This window comes from Marmota flaviventris, chromosome 17 (assembly GCF_047511675.1).
Source record: "Marmota flaviventris isolate mMarFla1 chromosome 17, mMarFla1.hap1, whole genome shotgun sequence".
Lineage (NCBI taxonomy): Eukaryota > Metazoa > Chordata > Mammalia > Rodentia > Sciuridae > Marmota > Marmota flaviventris.
Genome location: NC_092514.1, coordinates 27,723,144 through 27,743,096, shown reverse-complemented (window position 1 = coordinate 27,743,096; position 19,953 = coordinate 27,723,144). Strand labels below are relative to the sequence as shown.

Below are 19,953 nucleotides of genomic sequence, written 5' to 3'. Positions count from 1 at the left end.
CAGGAAATAGGGTGAGAAGAGAATGTTGGAACATCTGCATTTTTATATTAAAACAAGAAATTAAGCTAGGCACAGTGGGGCATGCCTATAATACAAGCTACTCGGGAGGTTGAGGCAGGAGGATCACAATTTCAAAGCCAGTCTGCAACTTAGTGAGACCTTGTCTGAAAATAAAAAATAAAAAGGCTGGGGATGTAGCTCAGTGGTAGAGAATCCCTGGGTTCAATCTCTAGTACAACATTTGTACTGGAGATTGAACCCAGGGATGCTCTACCACTGATATTATACATAATATTAATATTTTAGTAACGTTATACTGATATGTAATCTGCAGATGGATGATGGTATGATTTACAAATAAATATGTCTATATGGAGAATGGATGCTTAAAAATTCTTTACTCACAGGAATTCTCTTTTTTTATTTTATTGGTTGTTCAAAACATTTCAAAGCTCTTGACATATCATATTTCATACATTTGATTCAAGTGGGTTATGAACTCCCATTTTTACCCCGTATACAGATTGCAGAATCACATCGGTTTACACATCCACGTTTTTACATATTGCCATACTAGTGACTGTTGTATTCTGCTATCTTTCCTATCCTCTACTATCCCCCCTCCCCTCCCCTCCCATCTTCTCTCTCTACCCCATCTACTGTAATTCATTTCTCTCCCTTGATTTTTTTTTCCTTTTCCCCTCACATCCTCTTATATGTAATTTTGTATAACAGTGAGGGTCTCCTTCCATTTCCATGCAATTTCCCTTCTCTCTCCCTTTCCCTCCCACCTCTCGTCCCTGTTTAATGTTAATCTTTTTCTCATGCTCTTCCTCCCTGCTCTCACAGGAATTCTTTACTAACCAAAAGGCTTGAAGAACAAGGTGACAATATGGTGAGTTGGCCATCAAGATGGCAAGCAGGTAATCCCGCAGAGGACTGGCCAATCTGAAACCCAGTCTCCAGTGATCTGCCACAGGCCTCTGTCTGTCCTCCTGCGTGGTTTGGGAAAGCTTATACTCTAGAGAATATGGAAGTAAAATAGGTGTTGTGTTAGCCTATATTTTCCTGTCACATAATGACATTGTGCCATTGACTATGTATTCCAAACCCTCTGAGTTCTTTATTATCTACCTTACCCAACTAAAACACCCACTGCTTTTGAAAAAAAAGAATCAAAGGAAATACTCCCAAATAGAACGGGGCTTGTATTTACATGGTGACTATGCAGGTCATTTCACATCCTTTCTCTGTGTTCCAACGTGTAGCTCTACGACTTTCACAAAGAGCAAAAGCAGGAGCTCTTTTTCTGCATGAGCATTTCTCCCACCCCTCAGCATACTGCAGTTTCATGTGGCCTGTTGAGAGTCACACAGGAAACGGCTCTGCAGATGCTCCATTGTTCTTCGGATCAGCAGAAATGGCCACGGGTGCAAGGAGCACTAGCAGAATTTCCTTCACACCCTGAAGAAGATTCTAGCGATGACATTTCACATTTGGCTAGCACTCTGCCATCTGCAAACACCGTCCCCACCGAGGTGCTCCTCTGAGCTCAGGCAGACTCAGAGCTTCCTGTCCTTCCTGCCTGGAGCAAGGAGGGGTGGTTAAGACCTTGGCTGTGGGAGCCCACCCTGGGCTCAAGCCCTGGGACTTGATTACGCAGCATGGTGGGGACAGTGGCAGGCTCTCAGGGTGTTATAGGGTTAACTGGGTTGGTCCAGGCAAAGCCTTGAGAGTACTTCCTACACTTAGTACCTTTATGGAGGATTCAGCTGTGATGATTCTTTCCCCCGTGTCATTTGCTCAGAGGTCACCGCCTCCAAGAAGCCTTCCCTGACCATCCCATACACTCTCCCACACAGCTGTACTCTGCCACCTGATACCCGGGTTGATTTTTTTTTTCTCCATAGCATTTACATCTGTGTGCCCTGCTAAAATGCATGCCCCATGACAGCAGGACTTTATCTTCCTATACTCCAGGATAATCCCAAGTGCTTAGAACTCTACCTGGCCCATAGCAGTCACTCAGTAATATTTGTTTAAATGAATGAATACATTCTGTTTCTTTGTCCACCACCCAAAACACTTGAGAAAACAAACTCAGAGTTTAAGCAAGTGTCCAGACACACAGCCAAAAAGTGATCCAGAGAATCCTGGAGGCTGAGACTTCTAACCCCTGGAGGACCCCCACCTCTCTCAGTCAACCCCCTCAGAACCACCCAAAGCCACATCTAGTCTGTGATGGATTCACTCTTCCTGGTCTGGACACTCACCTCTGTCCTCCATAATGAACACCCTGCAGTCCCTTCATCCTCCTGAGCTATCCCTCACCTCTAGGAATTCACCCACAAAGCTCCCCTGCCAACTTTGAGCCATCCTGTGAAGCTCTTCATAAAGGCCTCTTCTTCCGGGAAGTCTGCCCTGATTCTCTTGTTCGGTTATGCACCCTTCCTCTGTGTTCCCATAGACTGCAGTCCCTCCCTGGCTCCCCCTCACCTCACTGGATTGTCAACACTTAATTCTTTCTCTTCCTGTCCCCCATCCCCATCTTCTAAGCTCCATGAAACAGAAACATTTCATTGAGCTCACAAAACTCCTGCTTTTATAGATGCTCAGCTTTCTTGGCTCAGCCTGTGCTTTGGGTCCACACAGACCCCTAATCCACCCCCAGGGGACCTCTCAGCAGAGACAACCACCCACTTCTTGATTCTGCTTTTCACCTTCCTGAGGACGTTCAGCAAATGGGCTGCTTGTGAGCTCTTCAGAAACTACCCACCCCCTTGCCTGGGGATCTCTTGCCTGCAGACCCCATGATTGGGCCATACTTCTTCTGCTTGACTTCCTGGGACCTCCCCCTCAGCACCTGGGTTTCCACTGGACCACCTGCCCTCAGGTCTCTCTCAGGACCACACAATCAGGCTCCCTTCCCAAGGTCAGACCAGACCTGTGAAATCTGCACCCCTGATTTCTACAAGTAGGGGTACCAGGGCACCAACTCCTCACCCCGACCTTCAGTCCTGCTTACCTCTTCCTGCCTCCTCTTCCATTCTCTCAACCCATAACAGGTCATGACTATGCGCATTTTCTGCAAACGCTGCTCTGGGCTCTTACACATATCAGCACTGACTTTTCATCACAACCCTGTAAGGGGGTCACCGCTTTTCTCCCCATCTCACCTAGTAAGGAGGAGGCAAGGCTGGGATTCTCTAGCACTGCCTAATGCTGAAGCCCAGTTACCCTGGAGCCCCGCCCACTCCTCTCTGATGACCCTATTCCTTCTGCCAGGATCTCCCTCCTCCCCTGACTGGGTTCCCCCTCATCCTTCCTCCACCCTTCTCCATGAAGCTCCTGTCATTTCTGCTGAGCGTCTCACAGTCTGGGGATGAACCTCAGGCTCTGCACTTACCCTGTAGATCACCCCGGTAGACAGGGCAGGGACCGTGCCCTCTGCTATATAGTCTCTGCTCGCAGCCTCCGACACCAGGCTTGGCAGGCAGGAGGTGCTCGTTAAATATTTAACAAATGAGCCCCCGAGGGATGGAGCCAAGGGGCCCCGACTCGCGCCTCTCCAATTTGGAATGCTCTCTCCTCTCCAAGACAAAGGCTTCGCATTACTCACGGATATAAATCGACAGCTTCAAAGGCTTAATCCTTCCACACTTACCGCAAACCCATACCCACAAGGAAATAAATAAGTTTCTTTTTTTTTTTTTAGGAGGAAAAAGGAGGCTTTTCATGGCGTCATAAACACAACGCTTTATTTGTCATCTCGCAGAGCCTGTCTGGGCTTGGTTCTGCTCGGGAGCAGATGAAAAATCACCGTCGCCGCCGCTGCCGAGCCCGCGGAAGAAGCAGACGTCTCTCTGGCTGTCCATCTGTGTGTGTCCAGCAGTCATCCATCACTCCCGGAATGGGGCCCGTGTGGGTGGGGCGGCTCCGTGGTGGGGGGGTAAACGGCAAAGAGATTTGGTGGAAGAGAGATCGTGTGGGCCTAGGGGGGGCTGTAAAGGACGGAGAGAAGAAAGAACACTAGTTCAAGAGTTTTTAAAACCCGAGAGCGCAGGTGCCTTTATGCTGGATTAGTTCCAAGTCGACCTTGTCGTTTTCTGTGCCCATCGACAGACAGTCGCTGAGCCCAGATAGGATTCTAACTGCACCACTCATTCGTTCATTTATGAGATCAGGCTCCACACCCAGCCCCTGGCTGCTTGAATAGCGGCTGTTTTGGGCTTTGGTTTGGTGTAAAGGGAGAAGAAGGCACCTGGAAGGAAGAAGGAGTGGTTGGAACCCCAGGCTCATGGCCTCCCCCTACTTACATGTGAGCCAGGCCCTCAGATTCCACGGGCCTCCGTCTCTTCATTTCACAATCTGAATGTGTAACTCCAATACAGAGATGTATGGGGATGTGCCTTGTAAACTGTAAAGTGCTTGACAAATGGTGACTGTTTCAGAGATTTTGTGAGTCAAGCTATGCCTTCTCAAGAAGCCAAATTGCAACCCCACTCCATTCCTACCTTGAACTCTGATGTCCACTGTGGTGTATTTGGAGCTGGGTCTCCTTGGGGAGATAATTAAAGTAAGATGAGGTCATGAGGGTGGGGACCTAGTCTGGTAGGATTAATGTCCTTATAAGAAGAGTCACCAGAGAGCTCTCTTGCCCTGTGTGAGGACACAGCAAGTAGATGGATGTCCACAGCCAGGAAGACAGCCCTCACCAGGAACCAAATTGAATGGTACCTTGATCTTGGACTTCCAGCCGCCTCCAGAATTGGGAGACAGAAATGTCTGTGTATTAAGCCGCCCAGTCTTTTTCTCTGGTATTTTGTTATGGTAGCTTAAGCAGACAAAGACAGCATGCTGTCCCCTCCTGATTGCAGAGCTTCACAGACATGGCACATACCCAAAGGAAACGAAGATTCCTAAGGATTCTTACTAAGTCCTTGTGTCCTCACCTGGGCTTGCCCAGTGTGGGCTTTCTCTAAGGCACCTCCATGATTGTTCATCTTCTCTTTCTATAAGGACACTAGTCAGGCTCTGCAAGGGCCTCGTTTTGACTTAATTACCTCTTATAAGGCCCTACCTCCAAACACAGTCACATTCTTAGGTACTGGCAGTTGGGCTTCAGCCTTTGAACATTATAGGAGGCATGATGTATTTCATAGCTGGACTCCATACATGTTATTTCTTACAGGAGGTTAAGATAGGAACACACTCTCCCCTAAATACTGACAGTGGAGGTGCAAATTTGCCCAATCATTTTGGGGTGCAATTGGGCATCATCTATTCAAGCTGAATGGATACATACCTTACTTATAACCCAGTAGTCACACCCCCACCAGAAATGCATCCTGTGTTCACCCAAAGCCAGATACCAGAATATGCATAGCAGTGTTGCCTTGTCCCCAATGGCAATCCAATAACAAGGACACGATTTTGAAAAAAAAAAAAAAAAAAGGAAAAAGAAGTTTTATTGCTTTGCTAGCAAAGAAGAAACACAGCAGATTCCTGTCCCAAAGGCTATGATTCTGCCCATCAGCAGGAACAGGGGGGCTTTTAAAGGGAGGATTCAAAAGCTACATTCCACGGGTTCTCTGTTGGAGCTGCACTTCAATTGTTAATTTGGGAGACAGTCATTTCTGAGATCTTCTGGTACTGTCCCCAAATTCTGGATAACTTCATTTCTATGGTGGATGTGTACTCAATCTGCCTAAAACGGGAAAGAAAGGTAACCCTGTTTCCCCAGAAATTAGAGGAGGGAAGAGATTAGGGAGGAGCAGGGAGAGAGGAAGAGAAAGAAACATGTCCATTTTAAAAATCAGTTGCAGTGGCAGAGCAGCAAGGGCTACATTCAAAGAATAAAGTGGACCACGGTTACAGCAGCACTATTCATAATAGCCCCACACTGGAAGCTACCCAGACACCCAACAAGAGGTGCCTTGATAAATAACAAGTAGTGTGTTTGCACAATGGAATGTGCCATAGTGCATGTAGAAAAGACCAACAACTACACACAACACCTGGGGTGAACCTCACCAACAATGTTGAACAAAAGAACTGGACACAGGCAAGCAAATGTTTTTGATTCCACTTATGCAAAATGTACAAAGAGGCAACACTAACAAAGAAGTGGTGTCAAAAGTGCAGGTGAGACCTGGGGCTGTAGCTCAGCTTAGCTCAGCAGCAGAGCACTTGCCTAGCATGCATGAGGCCCTGGGTTCAATCCTCAGCACCATATAAAAATAAACAAATAAAATAAAGGCATTCTGTCCATCTTAAAAAAAAAAGTGCAGGTTATACTTAACCATGGGGATGAGAGGCAGATAGGAGATAGAAGGGCATATACGAGCCTTCCAGGGTATTAGAAATATCCCATTTCTTGATCTGGGGGTTAGGTAAACCCATGCAAACTCAGAAAATCCATGAAGCTATACGCTGGTGATTTGCACAACTTTCTGTAAATGATACAGCAATTAAAAGTGTTTCTGGGCTGGGCATGGTGGTGCATGCCTGTAATCCCAGCAATTCAGAAGGAGGCTGAGACAGGAGAATCACAAGTTTGAAGCCAGCCTTAGCAATTTAGCAAGGCTCTAAGTGACTTAGCAAGACCTTGTCTCAAAATGAAAGAAAAAAAAATGCAAAGGGTTGGAGATGTGGGTCAGTGTCTAGGCACCCCTGGACTCTATCCCAGTACCAAACAGGAAAAAAAATAGGTGTTGTGGAGGAGACTTCCCACCTACGTAAAACCCATGGCTCTCTCTTCCACCTTCTGGGACCCCAGTCCCAGCTTCTGCTCTGTCAAGCCCCGACCCTCCAAATCCCATAGAGCCCCAGCCCTGACCTATGTTCAGATGGCTTCCCATGGCTGCCCACCTCTGAGGACCCCAGGTTGGCTCAGGTTGCAAATGCTCCCTCTCATCTGTTCCCAGTAAGCTCTTACCTGCCTGACCTGCTTGCCCTTGACAGAGCTGCTTGCTGGAGCAGGTTTGTGAACAGGAGTACCTTCCCAGGTCCAAGCCAGGAGGCAGATGGCCTGTCTTTGCCCTTCCCCGACCTCCTTTCTAATTCGTGGGACTGACAACTGCTCCTTGACCCCGCTCTTCAGGGGAGAAAAGCACATTTTCTACTGACCCAGATTCTGTGCCTTTGACAATGAATAAGAAGTTGGACTTTTGCCCCCAGAGATTGAAGCTTTGCAAAATGCTCACTCCAATCAGGTGAGAAAGAGGAAAGAAACCAATTGGCTCAGGGGCTGAGGTCACTCTTTGTGGAGAAAGTGCTAGCCGGAGGGCAGCGGGAGAAATCTGGTCTCCCAGCAGTCTTGGTAAGTGAGACTTCAACTTGTCCAAGGGTTTCAAGGTGCTTTTTCTGTTTCTTTTTAAAAGCTTTTCAGAGATATAATTTACCTACCATAAAATTCACCTTTCTAAGAGTACAATTCCCTGATCATTAGTTTATTACAGAGCTGTGCAGCCATCACCATAATCCAATTTTAGAACATTTCCATCCCTCCCAAAAGAAATAACTGTGCCCATTACATTCACTCCCATTGTCCCCCAAGCCCCCTCTGGCTCTAGCCAATCACTAATTCATTTTCTATCTCCATAGATGTGCCTATTTTGAGCATTTTCTATAAATAGTATTATACAACGCATGGGTTTTTCCATCTGGCTTCTTTCACTAACGTGCTTGAGGTTCATGCATGTTGTCCCATGCGTCAGGACATTGTTCCTTCCTGTTGTCGAATGGTATTCTGTTGTATGGCTATTACGCGTTTTCCTTCTCCATTCACCAAATGATGGACACTTGGGCTCTTCCACATTTTTGACTATTGTGAATATGACAGCCATGAACATATGCATAGAAGTTTTTCTATAGATGTTATGTTTTTATTTCTCTTGAATGGATACCTGGGAGGGGCGTTGCTAGGTCGTGTGATGGGAGTGGAACAGGTAACAGGGCTGGGCTTCATTTCAGGTCTGTCTGAAACCAAAGCTGTTACTTTTTATCTATTCTGCATTTCCCCGACCTCATAGCTCAAGGCTCCAGGATTCTGATAACCACAGAATAAGTGTTCCCACATTGGGTCACAGGGGATGAGGTTTAGAGAAGAATGAGCATTTATAAGGCAATATTCTAAATGCTTTACATAGATTAATTCACATAATCCTCATAATAAACAATAAGCTGGATTTTATTATTGCCGTCTTTCCTAGATTAGAAAGCCAGGCTCAGTGTCCTATCCCTTGGTCAAAGTCACCCAGAAAAGCAATAAATCTAACTAGGGAGTGTGGTTCCAGAACCTGAGATCCCACACTTACTGAGCCTGTGTTATTGGTAACCATTTCAGAACAGGAGCTTAGTTTATTCTAAAGTAATAGAGTTGTGTCTCCCATTCCCTGCCCGCTTCATTCTAAATCGTATTCATCTGCTTCTTGTGAGGAAAAACAAGTTTTTCCTTATAATGAGAACATACTCTATAATTACAAGGAAATACAGCCTGGATGGACCTGCTCTCAGACCAGGTGGCCTAAGTCCTAGGACCCTCCTCTGGTGCTGCTCGGTCCCCCAGGGAGCTAGACAGACATGCATCATCTCAGGCTCACTGCATACCTGCTAACTAAGAACCTGCCATTTAACAAGATTCCTGGTGCCTCATGTGTTCATTAAAGTTGGAGAAACATAGCACTAAGAGTCTATGCCCATGGTGGCATCTCCAGCCCCTCTCTTACCTTCTACTCTCATGACCACCACTTGGCACACCATCTTGGGGAAGCTCATCTCCCAAGCAACCATATTTTGCAAGCATCTGAACACCTCCCAGGTTCTTACCCAGAACTCCCCAGCCACCATCTGCATGCTCATCCTCCAGGGGACTCCCAGGATTCTTCTTTTCATTCTTCCAAAAGTCTCAGCAATCATGGGCCAAATTTTTAAATTTGCTATTGAATGTTGAATCCAAGCAACATGTGGACCAACATTTCCCTCTGCCCTCGCCACTCCCCATTGCTCACACCCATTTTTTTCCATCCTCCGCCTACCTGCCCAGCTCCTGAAAGCATGTGACTTTGTGAGTCCCAGCTTACATGCCCCTTGGGACAATGATTCCACAAAATACTGATCCCCACAAAATGGTTTAGGGAAAAGATATGCCAAAGTTAAGTGCACTTGGGAGACAGTAATTCCTCTCAAATAGATTAGGAGGCATTTTAAAAGTTCTGCAGTTTAAAAAATAAATTCTAATTTGCTCAGCATTTCCAAAATGTATTGGTAAACCAAATACCTGTTCTTAAGGAACCCCTATAAATATTCAATGGATATAGTGTCACCAAGAACACATCCTAGGAAAAGCTGCTACAGGCAGAGTCCCATTATGGTTATTTAAGGCCAGTGGGGCCCAGGTAATCTGCATTTCATCACATCATTGACACTTATTGGGTAATTTTGATGCAGAGTCACCATGTACCAAGCTTAGTGTGACTCGTGAAATCTCTGACAACAATTACCATTTCCTCAGTACTTCACAACTTACAAAGTTTGTTCCTATACCTCCTTGCCTTGGAGATGCTATAACATTCAGCTAAGGCTGCATAACAAAAACACAGCCTGGGTGGCTTCAACAGCAGAGGTTAACTTCTCATAGTTCTAGAGACTAGGGAGCCTAAGATCGAGGTGATGGCAGATTCAGTGTCTGGTGAGGACCAATTTCCTAGGTCACATGTGGCTGTCTTTTCACTGTGTTACCATGTGGTAGAAAGTGAACAAGCTCTCTCAGGCCCCCCCTTTCTAAGGGCACTAATCTCATTCATGAGGGTTCCATCCTCGTGACCTAATCACCTCCTCAAATCTTTACTTCTTAATCCCAGTATTTTAGGTTTAAAGTTTCATATGACTTTTGAGGGACAAAATATTCACCCCATTGCATTCTAACCTTGGCCCCCGAAATTCATGCAAAACACCCCTGTAGCCTCCCAAAGTCATAATGTATTCCAACATCAATTCAGAAGCCTGAATTTCAAAGTCTCCTCTGAACATCATCTAAACCAGATAGGGGTGAAATTCAAGGTACAATTCCTTCTGAGGTGAATTCCCCTCCAGATGTGAGCCTGTGGCATCAAACAAGTTAGATGCTTCCAAAATACAATGGTGAGACAGGCCCAGGACAAACATTCTTATCACAAAAAGTAGAACAGTGAAGGACAAGTTCAAAATCTTATGCTCGAGAATAATATTCATTAGCTCAGTGCTCTTCCCTGGGGTGGAAGTCAACCCACAACCTTTTTGGTCAGAGGTTGGTTTCAAAGACTCCAGGTGGTCCTGCTCCTCCCTGAGCTGTGTGGGGTCTATCCCAGGCATTCAGCCCTCACAGGTTGGAAACACATGCTTGTGACTCCCCAGAGCTAAAACCACACACAATGCCTCTACTTTTCTGGGGTCTCAGGAACAACCTCTCTCCTGTCGTTCTTCTGGGCATGGCTCTAGTCGAAGCTCTCTCTAGTTCTCTGCCTGGATCATGCATTCATGACAGTTCTTCAAAATCTAGGTATAGCCCTGCCACTATGGCTCAGTGCACTCTGGGCACCACATGCTTGGTATCTGTGACTTTCAGAGGAGTGACACCCATAGTTCCTGGGACATTGGGTCCCACTGGAGCAACACCTGGTAGTGGCCAATGACCAAAGCACAAGAGAATAGGGGCTTTGGTCCATAACCTGGGGGTCATGCTGCCAAGGTATGCCTCTTCCTTGGAAATTGTTCTGATGGTCTCTGGATCACCTTGTGGGTGAGGTGGGTCCTTCTTCCATCATCTTAAACAGGAGTTCCTCCTTCAATTTAAACAGCTGTCTGATCTTCTTATCGGATGGTAATTCCCTTAAAGTTGTCTTCCAAAAAATCCTTCTCATTCTTTACAATATGGATAAGCTGAGAATTTTCCAAGTCTTTAAGATCAGCTTCCTTTCCAATTCACAATTCCATCTTTAAGCCATTTCTCTCTTCTCACACTTTACGCTAAGCAGTCAAGAAAAGCCAAGCTGTGCCTTTAACACTTAGATATTTCCTCAGCCAAATATCCAGTTTCATCACTCATGAGCTCTACCTTCCATTAAACAGTAGGACACAAACACAACTCAGCAAAGTCCCTGACGCTTTGTAATACAGACCATCTGTCCTCCGTTGTCCAATAACACATTCCTCGTTTCCATCCGAGACTTCATCAGAATGACCTTTTCCATCTGCTACAATTTGAATGTGTCCCCCCAAAGTTCATGGTTAGGAACTTGATCCCCAGTGTGGAAGTGTCAGGAAGTGGGACCCAATGGTAATTTTTGAGTGGTTTGGGGCATTGCCCACATGAATGGACTAAGGCTGTTATAGTGGGAATGGTTTTTAGTTATCATGGGAGTGGGTTCCTTATAGCAGGACTAGTTCACCCCTCTTGATATCTCCTTCTTGTCTCCTCTCACTCCTCACCTTCTGCTATGAGATGATACTGCACGAAGGCTCTCACCAGATACTGGTACCTTAATACTGGACTACCCCAACTCCAAAACTGTGAGAAATAACTTTCTTTACTTTGTAAGTTACCTAGTCTCCAGCATTCTGTTATGGTGCAAAATGGACTAGGACGTCCTTCACGTTCCATCCACCAACATTGTTGATCACTTAATTATTCCTGAGGAACACTGAGATTTGCTCTGTAGCTCTCCTGTTTGCCCTCTGAGCCCTCATCCAAATCATTCTCAACAGTCCATTCACAGCATCGTAGACCTTATCTGGCATGTACCTCAAAACTCTTCCAGCCTCCACATGTTGCCTGGCTCTAAAGTCACTTTTACACTGTTAAGTATTTGTTACAGCAGTGCCTCATTCCTCGGTACGACCAATTTTCTCTTGTTATGTTTTGGATCTGGAATGTCCCCGCAAAGTTCCTGTGTTTAAAACATAGTACTCAATACAGCAAACTTCACAGGAGAGGCTTTTAGGCAATTTTAGTTTGGTTTTTTTCATCGCTGTAACAAAATACCTGACAACAACTTAGAGGAGAAAAATTTTATTTGGAGATCATGGTTTCAGAGGTCTCAGTCCAAAGATGGCCAGCTCAATTGCTGTGGGCTCAAAGTGAGGTATCACATCATGGGGAATGCAATCAATGGAGGACAGCTGCCTGGCTCTTGGTGGGGTCAGGAAGGAGAGAGAGAAAGAAGGAAGCAGCTGCAGGAAGAACAACCCTTCCAGATCACACACCCAGTGACCCATGCCCTACCTCCCTACAGTTACTACCCCGTCAGTCCATTCAAACCAGGATGGACTGATTAGCTTACAGCTCTCATAATCTAATCATTTTACCTCTGACTATTTCGACATCAACAGGAACTTTGTAGGGACAATTCATATTCAAACCATAACAGTAAATGATTGGATCATAAGGGTTCTGACCTCATCAGTGGATGAATCCATTTAATGGATTAATCCATTGGTAGCTGGATGGACTGTTTGGAGGTGGGACCTAGTTGTAGGAAGCAGGTCACTGAGGAAGGATTTATCTTCTCAGTCCCTTTTCCTCTCTCTCTCTCTCTATATATATATATATATATAGATAGATAGATAGATAGATAGATAGATAGATACAGATATAGATATATATCTTTCTCTTTCTCTTTCTCTTTCTCTCCCCCCTCCCGCCTCTGCCATTTCCCAGCTGCCATGAACTGAGTGGCTTACAGATTCCAAGAAAACAAAGCCTGTGATGGGTTTTGCTGACCCCTGCATCCCTAGCACCTCACAGAACCTGGCACTCAGTTGACACTCAAGTAAATATTAGGAGTGAATGAATGAAGTCATTCTCTATCCCTCTGCCTCTGCCCGCTCACAGATGGAATACCTTGTGCTGATATTGACTGTCAAGTTCTCAGCCCCAGGAAGGTGGTGACAGTATCTACTGGGCTCATCCAGTGACTGAGGGACACAGCTCCAGGCTGGAGGAGAAACAACTCTAATCATACTGTTTGGCTGAATGAAGTGGGAGAAGAGCTTTGCATACAGGCTTTGGAGTTAGGTATGGTGATCTAAGAGTGACCCTAAGCAAGTTACTTGATCTCTGTACACCCTGGTTTCTCATCTGAAAAGTGGAGATAATTACACACACACACACACACACACACACACACACATAGAATCATTTTATGGGTTAAATGAGCTAGCAATCATGAACCCTTAACACGATGCCTGGCACAAAGTAATCACTCAGCCGGGGCTGGTTATTATTATTAGGATCATTAATAACCACCAATAATGGGTTCTCAGCACAGGTTAGCATCCTTGCTCTTTAGGTGATAAAGAGCATCAACCTTCTGTCAAAGCTCCTGTCAAAGCACAAGATTTCCTTCCTTCCTTTTATGCAAAAAGACAAAGATTATGTTCGATTTAGACTTGAGCAAAGAGCTCTTCCTGAGACTACGGGAAGGTGAAAATGACTTCATTTTCATTCATCTTCCCCGGGCTCTTTCGTCTGACACTGGCAACAGAGCTTTAAGCATTTGATATTGGCTTGTCCTGATTCATTACCCTGGCCTCTTCCTGCACACCCACCTCTGCTGGCTGAGTTGCAAAGCTTGGCTCCAGATGGTCCCCATCAGAACCTGCGCACTCACCCAGGGAATGCAAAGCACCTGGGCCGCCTCTCTGCCACTCCTTGACTTGCAAAGCTTCCTTTCCTGATTTGCCTTTTCATCCCCCAAGAAGCACTACCAGACCTCCGTCGTCACGTAGAGATGACCGCCAGGTAATGGCTTTTAAAACACCAAGTTGCATCCAGTACAAGGGCTGTGCGAGTCCATCTTCAGTGAGGAATTTTCCCCTGTTTGGTTTGGCCGTCCAGCGGAGCATTAGACAGCAGTTTAATCATTATTACCAGTGCTGCACTGCGACTCTCTGGAGAAGCACTAAACTGGAATGAAAAGGAACTGACATAATTAGTCTGACACAGTTCAATAGGGAACTATTACACCAAAGGTAATGAGCTCCAATGATATGTTAATGTTATTGTAAGAAATTATGCCAGCGCAACAAAGTGGCTTTGAGTTGGGGGTGGGGTGGGGGGGCGAGCTTGGAATTTTCCCAGGCAATGGGCTAATGTGAAAAAAATAGAGAAGGTGACTATAACCCACTTTCCTACGACTCCTCCGAGATGCCTGTGGTCACTTGGGGCTGGGACTCAGAGCTACAGGGTGCTGCCAAGGCCACATGGGCAATGCTGTTTGGGTGGATATGCACAAGAGGCTGGACATTTGTCCAACTAGGAAAATTAAAAAGCTCCAGAAAATCACTGTGATCACTAAAAATCAATAAAGGGCCTGTTGTACTAATAGACCCTTCCAGTCACTCAACACCGCACAGTTTATAATGTATTTCCATGTCCCTTGTGAGAGGCAGAAGGGGGCGAGGAACAAGGACTTGGCCCCCCACACACACTAAATTGTGACCCTCGTCAAAGTGAACATCTACAGGTCTCAGTGTCCTCATCTCTAAAGTGGGACCAATAATACCAGCCTTCAAAGTGGAAATTAAAGCCCCTGTTGTGCAGTAGACACAGTTCATATGGTGCCTGTTGCTTGTGTTCGTATTTGCACAACGCTGGCGGAAGTCGGCTCAGAGGGTTGTCCACATTCACTACACCCCCTTGATCCACATCCACTCTTAAAAGAAAGCATGCAGAAGCACCATGACTGCCCCAAACCAGCAAATGTCAACATTTCCAAAACACAATGGACCATTTCCCAAAACCAAACAATGAGCCAATTCCATCTTCCTTGTTAGGGAGAATCCTGGCTAAAGCCAACACCCCAAACCCATGGTAGTGACTCTCTTCGTGACATCTCCACTTCTCTTTTCTCCCCTTGTTTAAAATTTAAAAAATAATTGGAGCTTTTATCCTGTCAGCCTTCCATATCCGAAGTTTCCGCATTGGCAAATTCAACCAACCATACATCAAAGATATTTGAAAAAAAAAATTATCTTTTTTTTCTTATCATTATTCCCTAACTATATAGCATAACAACTGTTGACACAGCATTTACATTGTGTTCACTATTGTCAGTAATCTAGAGATGATTTAAAAGTATGGGAAGATAAGTGTCGTTTATGTGCAAATAGGACTCCATTGTATATAAGAGACGTAAGCACCTGCAGGTTCTGACAGCTGAGGGGCAAGTCCTGGAACCAATCCCCCATCCCACCCCTAAGGATACTGATGGACGACTCCTTGTCCACAATTTACAGGTGACATATTGATTCCATACCCATTGCCTTATCCTCCCCAAACAATTCCAGAGAACTGTAAGGCAGGTCTTTTCATTGTTCTCATTTTACAGATAAGAAAATCAGAGATCAATAGGTGAAATGCGCCCCCAGCCAGTCACACAGCACAAAAACGTGGAGCAATATTTGAACATGAACTTTGATGCCAATCCCTAAGGTTCTGTCTCTGAGCTGCTCCCCACTCCAACACCCCACCACCTCTGCCAACCTCAGCACCTGGTGCAAGGTATTCTTGGCATTAACTATCTTAGCAGGACCCCCCTCTTTGCATCCTAGGAAGAGTGTCAACCCTTTGCCTCTTGGGGGAGTGAGTGACCCAGAGATCAGCCTTAGGATCTCAGGCTATAGAGTGGCTGGTGTTCTGCTATCCCCAGGGAAAGAAGGGCCAGACTCCAACCCCACGACCCGAGGGATTCTGTCCCACTCTGTTCCCCACTGATGCTCCCAACCTATCAGACTAAACCCTGTAAGTTGCTTTGATGTTGTTGTTATTGTTGTTCTAATTGGTTATACATGACAGTAGAATGCATTTTGATATATTGTATAAAAATAGAGCACAACTTCTCATTCCTCTGGCTGTATATGATGCAGAGTCACTCCAGTAGTATAATCATACATGTATACAGGGTAATAATGTCTGTCTTATTCTACTGTCCTTCCCATCCCCACAGCTCTACCCGTCCTCTCACTCCCCTCTATACAAACCAAATTTCCTTCATCCCTTCCTAAACCCCCACCCCACCCCACTATGGATCAGCATCTACTTATCAGAGAAAACATTCCGTTTTCGGTTTGCGGTAATTGGCTTATTTCACTTAGCATGATATTCTCTAGCTCTATCCGTTTACCTGCAAATGCCATAATTTCATTTTTCTTTAAGGCTGACTAATATTCCATTGTATATATGTACCATATTTTCTTTATCCATTCATCTGTTGAAGGGCATCTAGATTGGTTCCATAGTTTAGCTATTGTGAATTGAGCTGCTACAAACATTGATGTGGCTATCACTGTAGTATGCTGATTTTAAGTCCTTTGGGTATAAACAGAGGAGTAGGACAGCTGGATCAAATGGTGGTTCCATTCCAAGTTTTCTGAGGAATCTCCATACTGCTTTCCATAGTGGTTGCACCAATTTGCAGTCCCACCAGCAATGTATGAGTGTACCTTTTTCCCCACATCCTCGCTTGTATTCTTGATCTGTAAGTAGCTTTTTAGCTAAAAAACTCAAGTAAGTGCCCAGAAGGTGCCTGAGAACAAGAGGTAGCATCGAGCCCAGTAGCTCTCCAAGTGTGCCTCTCTGATCAGGAGAAATACACATTCCCAGGTCCTATCCCAGATCTGCTGAATCAGAAATTCTGAGGATGGGGCCAGCAATTCTTAGTGTCACACACCCTCCAGGGAACTCTGATGCACACTGCAATGTGACAGCCACTAGTCTAACATCTTGACCTTACATGTCACAGGGTGGAGAAACAGGATCAAAGACTCATTTGGGACACTCTGTCATTCTCACTCTCTCATTCCCAGTCCCTCTGCATCTTCCACCTGCAGCCTCTGCCTGTAAACATAACGCCATCTGCATCTTTCTAACCCTTTTGAGAGTCTTGCCTTTGGTCCTGCACACATCCACTCCATTGCAGCCAGATATCCTGAGGCTTCCCCCTCCCTGTCCCAGGACATCTAGGACTTCCAGGCTGGTGGGGGAATGAGCTTCAGTTCCACTTCAGGCTCTGCCCACCAACCACTGCTGCTGCCAGCTTTCTCCTGACAGTTTAAGGACAAATTTGTCTTTCAACCAAAGAATTGATTTTCTCCTGAAGACGTCACGTTCTAGTTTACAAGAGAAGCGTGTGTTCTTCCTACCAATATGACTGATCCCCCTCCTTGGGAAAATAATGGCTGCCCTAATTTACCAGAGCAGTACTTTCTGCCTCCCTGGGCTATTTTCACACCAAGGGGCCAATACTTGGCTGAAAGTGCCTCTGAGTCACCCAGGCTGGTCTTGATTTCTCACTTCTTTACCAATGGGGAGGTGTTCCGTGCATCCTAAGTCGCTCACTGCATGAGAAGCAAATTCTGGAAGGGCCGGCAAAACAGTAATCCAGGGGTGCTGGATTACTCACCAGCAGGGCCCCCCCACCCTCGCTGCCTCAGGAGATGGAAGCTAAGCTTTATCTCAGCCTCCATCAACACCTACTAGGGCTGAGCCATGTGGACGGCCACTGTCCCTAGAGAGGAGATAGCAGAGCAAAGCACCCAGGAAGGTGCTGGATTATCCCGAGCTTTCCTGGGATAATCCACAAGCATAAGACATGCCAAGATCCATGACCTGTCCTTTCTGCTCATCCCACATAGCCCAGGACCCAGAGCCTCCAGAAGGAGGTGGCCTCCAGCCATCACACAAATTGCTCCGGCAAGCACAGCTCTAGAAATTCAGAACCGCCCTTCTGCATTGTCCTTAGCTGTCCACATCACAAGGGCCTCCCTCCTCTCACAGCCTGCTGGGAGGCACAGGTGGAGCTGGCCCCTCATCAGCAGGTGCAGGGAACCCCTTGTGGTGTGCTAATGCCTCCTGTGTGGACAACAATGTTGCCCGTAGGAAGAGAGGGCCTTCCTCTCCCCACTGCAGCTGGGAAAGCTGCTGTCCTGGGTCCTGCCCAATGGTGAGCCAATCCCATGAGTCACAGGGAACCCATCAGGAGTTTTTTCCCAATAGGTTCCCCCATAGCCACAAGCAGGAAGACCACCCTTCCCCAACCAAGTTCTGGCACAGAAGTAGGTAGATTGGGTCCAGCCTCCAGCTGCCATCTTGTCAGATGGTGGCTCTATATTGCATTTGGGGCACTCCTACCATGAGTCCCCCAGTACTATCTCTGTCAAGCAGCAAGCACCATAGTAGTTAGAAGTTGAGGTACCAGACCCAGATGGACTGTGATCAAATTCCAGTCTCCCACTCCTATCTAAGCCCCAGGGAAGCTGTTTTCCTTCTCTGGATGTCTATTTCTTCACCTGTTTTTTAAGAATAATAGCAACAGCTACTTCATACTCACTAGCACATGGGACACACTCAATTTTAAATGTAGAAATTATTTTTTTCCAGTATTATCCTTTTATCCTCTGCAGCAGATGCAGGATGGAAGAACTTTCCACTAAGCTCTAGTAGAAACTTACAGGAAGGGAACTCTTACCCCCAAAACAGCCAGGCCTAAATCCTGAGCTACATCCAGCACTGGAGAGAGATGAGCAACCACACTCTCACCAGCACCTTGGCAGCCAAGGGGTTCCATCTGCGGTAGGGTCTGAGGCCTGATGTATGGCAGCATACCGACATATCCCGTGCTGGTGATTCTTCTATGGCCACCAGAGCAAGGTGACCATCAGCTTGGAGGCACTGTGACCTCATGATTTCCTCAAAGGGCAAAAAGGGTTCCTTGTGCCTAGAGTATGACCAGGAGCTCTGAGGCCCCCACCCTGCATCCAAGGCTGGGTCTGAGTATCCAAGGCTGGACCATTCCATAGCAGGATCAGGATACAAGCCAGGTCTAATATTTCATGTAACTAAAATATTTAGGAATAGACATTTTAAACATCAGCTGCAGGTATGGCTGGATGTAGGATCTCCCAGTATTTATTAGTTAACCAATATTTATTAATACTTTTATATTCCAGGTAGTGTTCTTAGCATGCAAACTAAACCTCTGTCCTCATAATAATTGAGCTGTTTAAGAATATATATTCTGGGGGCTGGGGATATGGCTCAAGCGGTAGCGCACTCGCCTGGCATGCGTGCGGCCCGGGTTCGATCCTCAGCACCACATACAAAGAAAGATGTTGTGTCTGCCGAAAAACTAAAAGTAAATATTAAAAAATTCTAAAAAAAAAAAGAATATATATTCTTACCCCATCTCTCTGAGTGGGCACAGCCAGATGCCCCCTCATGGTCACAAGTGCTATAACAGTGACTTTCAAGGCTATGTCCTTCCAGATTCAAATACATCAGAAAAGGGTGAGTCCTGGCAAAAATCCTGAAACAACTATCTGGACATCCAGGGGTCAAGCTCCCATCCCTGGAGCAGGAACTGTGGCCAGAGCAACAGGAAGTGGTGGCTGGCTCAGGCACTGGGCTCATGATCCATTCAGAGTATTGAAATGGGGGTGGGGGAAGGAGGGGCATGTACAGGGAGAATTGATGCTGGGGGGCAACAGCAAACCCCTTCTCTACTCCCTCTACCCAGGGTTTCCTTGCCTGAGCCTCACCTTCCTCTCCAGACACAAACAGCTCCTCAGATGCACTCAGCAGGGAAAGTTCTACTCGTCCTTCTCCCCTATTTCTACCCCCCCACACACACACACACAGGTAAAACAATCATAAAAATTTATTCAGGTATACAATCTACAGTTTGCACATTAATTTCACATCTGTTGTCTCCTCCTTTCCAAATGATCCCTGTGAAATAGCAAGTGCTACAGAATGAATGTGCCCCCACCCCCACCCCACCCCATCCCCCAAAAAAAAAACTTATACACTGAAGCCTGAATGCCCAAGGTGATGGCATTAGGAGATGGGGGCCTTTAGAAGGTAATTTGGGTTAGGTGGGGGCCTCGAGGTGCAATTAGTGTCTTTATAAGAAGAGT

The 19,953-nt window shown here is 46.0% G+C and overlaps 1 protein-coding gene across 14 annotated transcripts in view; it reads right to left on the bottom strand.

Annotated features, from left to right (window-relative positions):
* Positions 1 to 3,744: 3,744 nt before the first annotated feature.
* The window catches only part of Mis12 (MIS12 kinetochore complex component), a 167,863-nt gene continuing 151,654 nt past the window's right edge, over positions 3,745 to 19,953 (bottom strand). For all 14 annotated transcript variants that reach the window (XR_003580710.2, XR_003580711.2, XR_003580714.2 and 11 more), the window contains one exon: positions 3,745 to 4,001. The gene's annotated coding sequence lies outside the window, so the exon portion shown is untranslated. The remainder of the gene's footprint in view (positions 4,002 to 19,953) is intronic.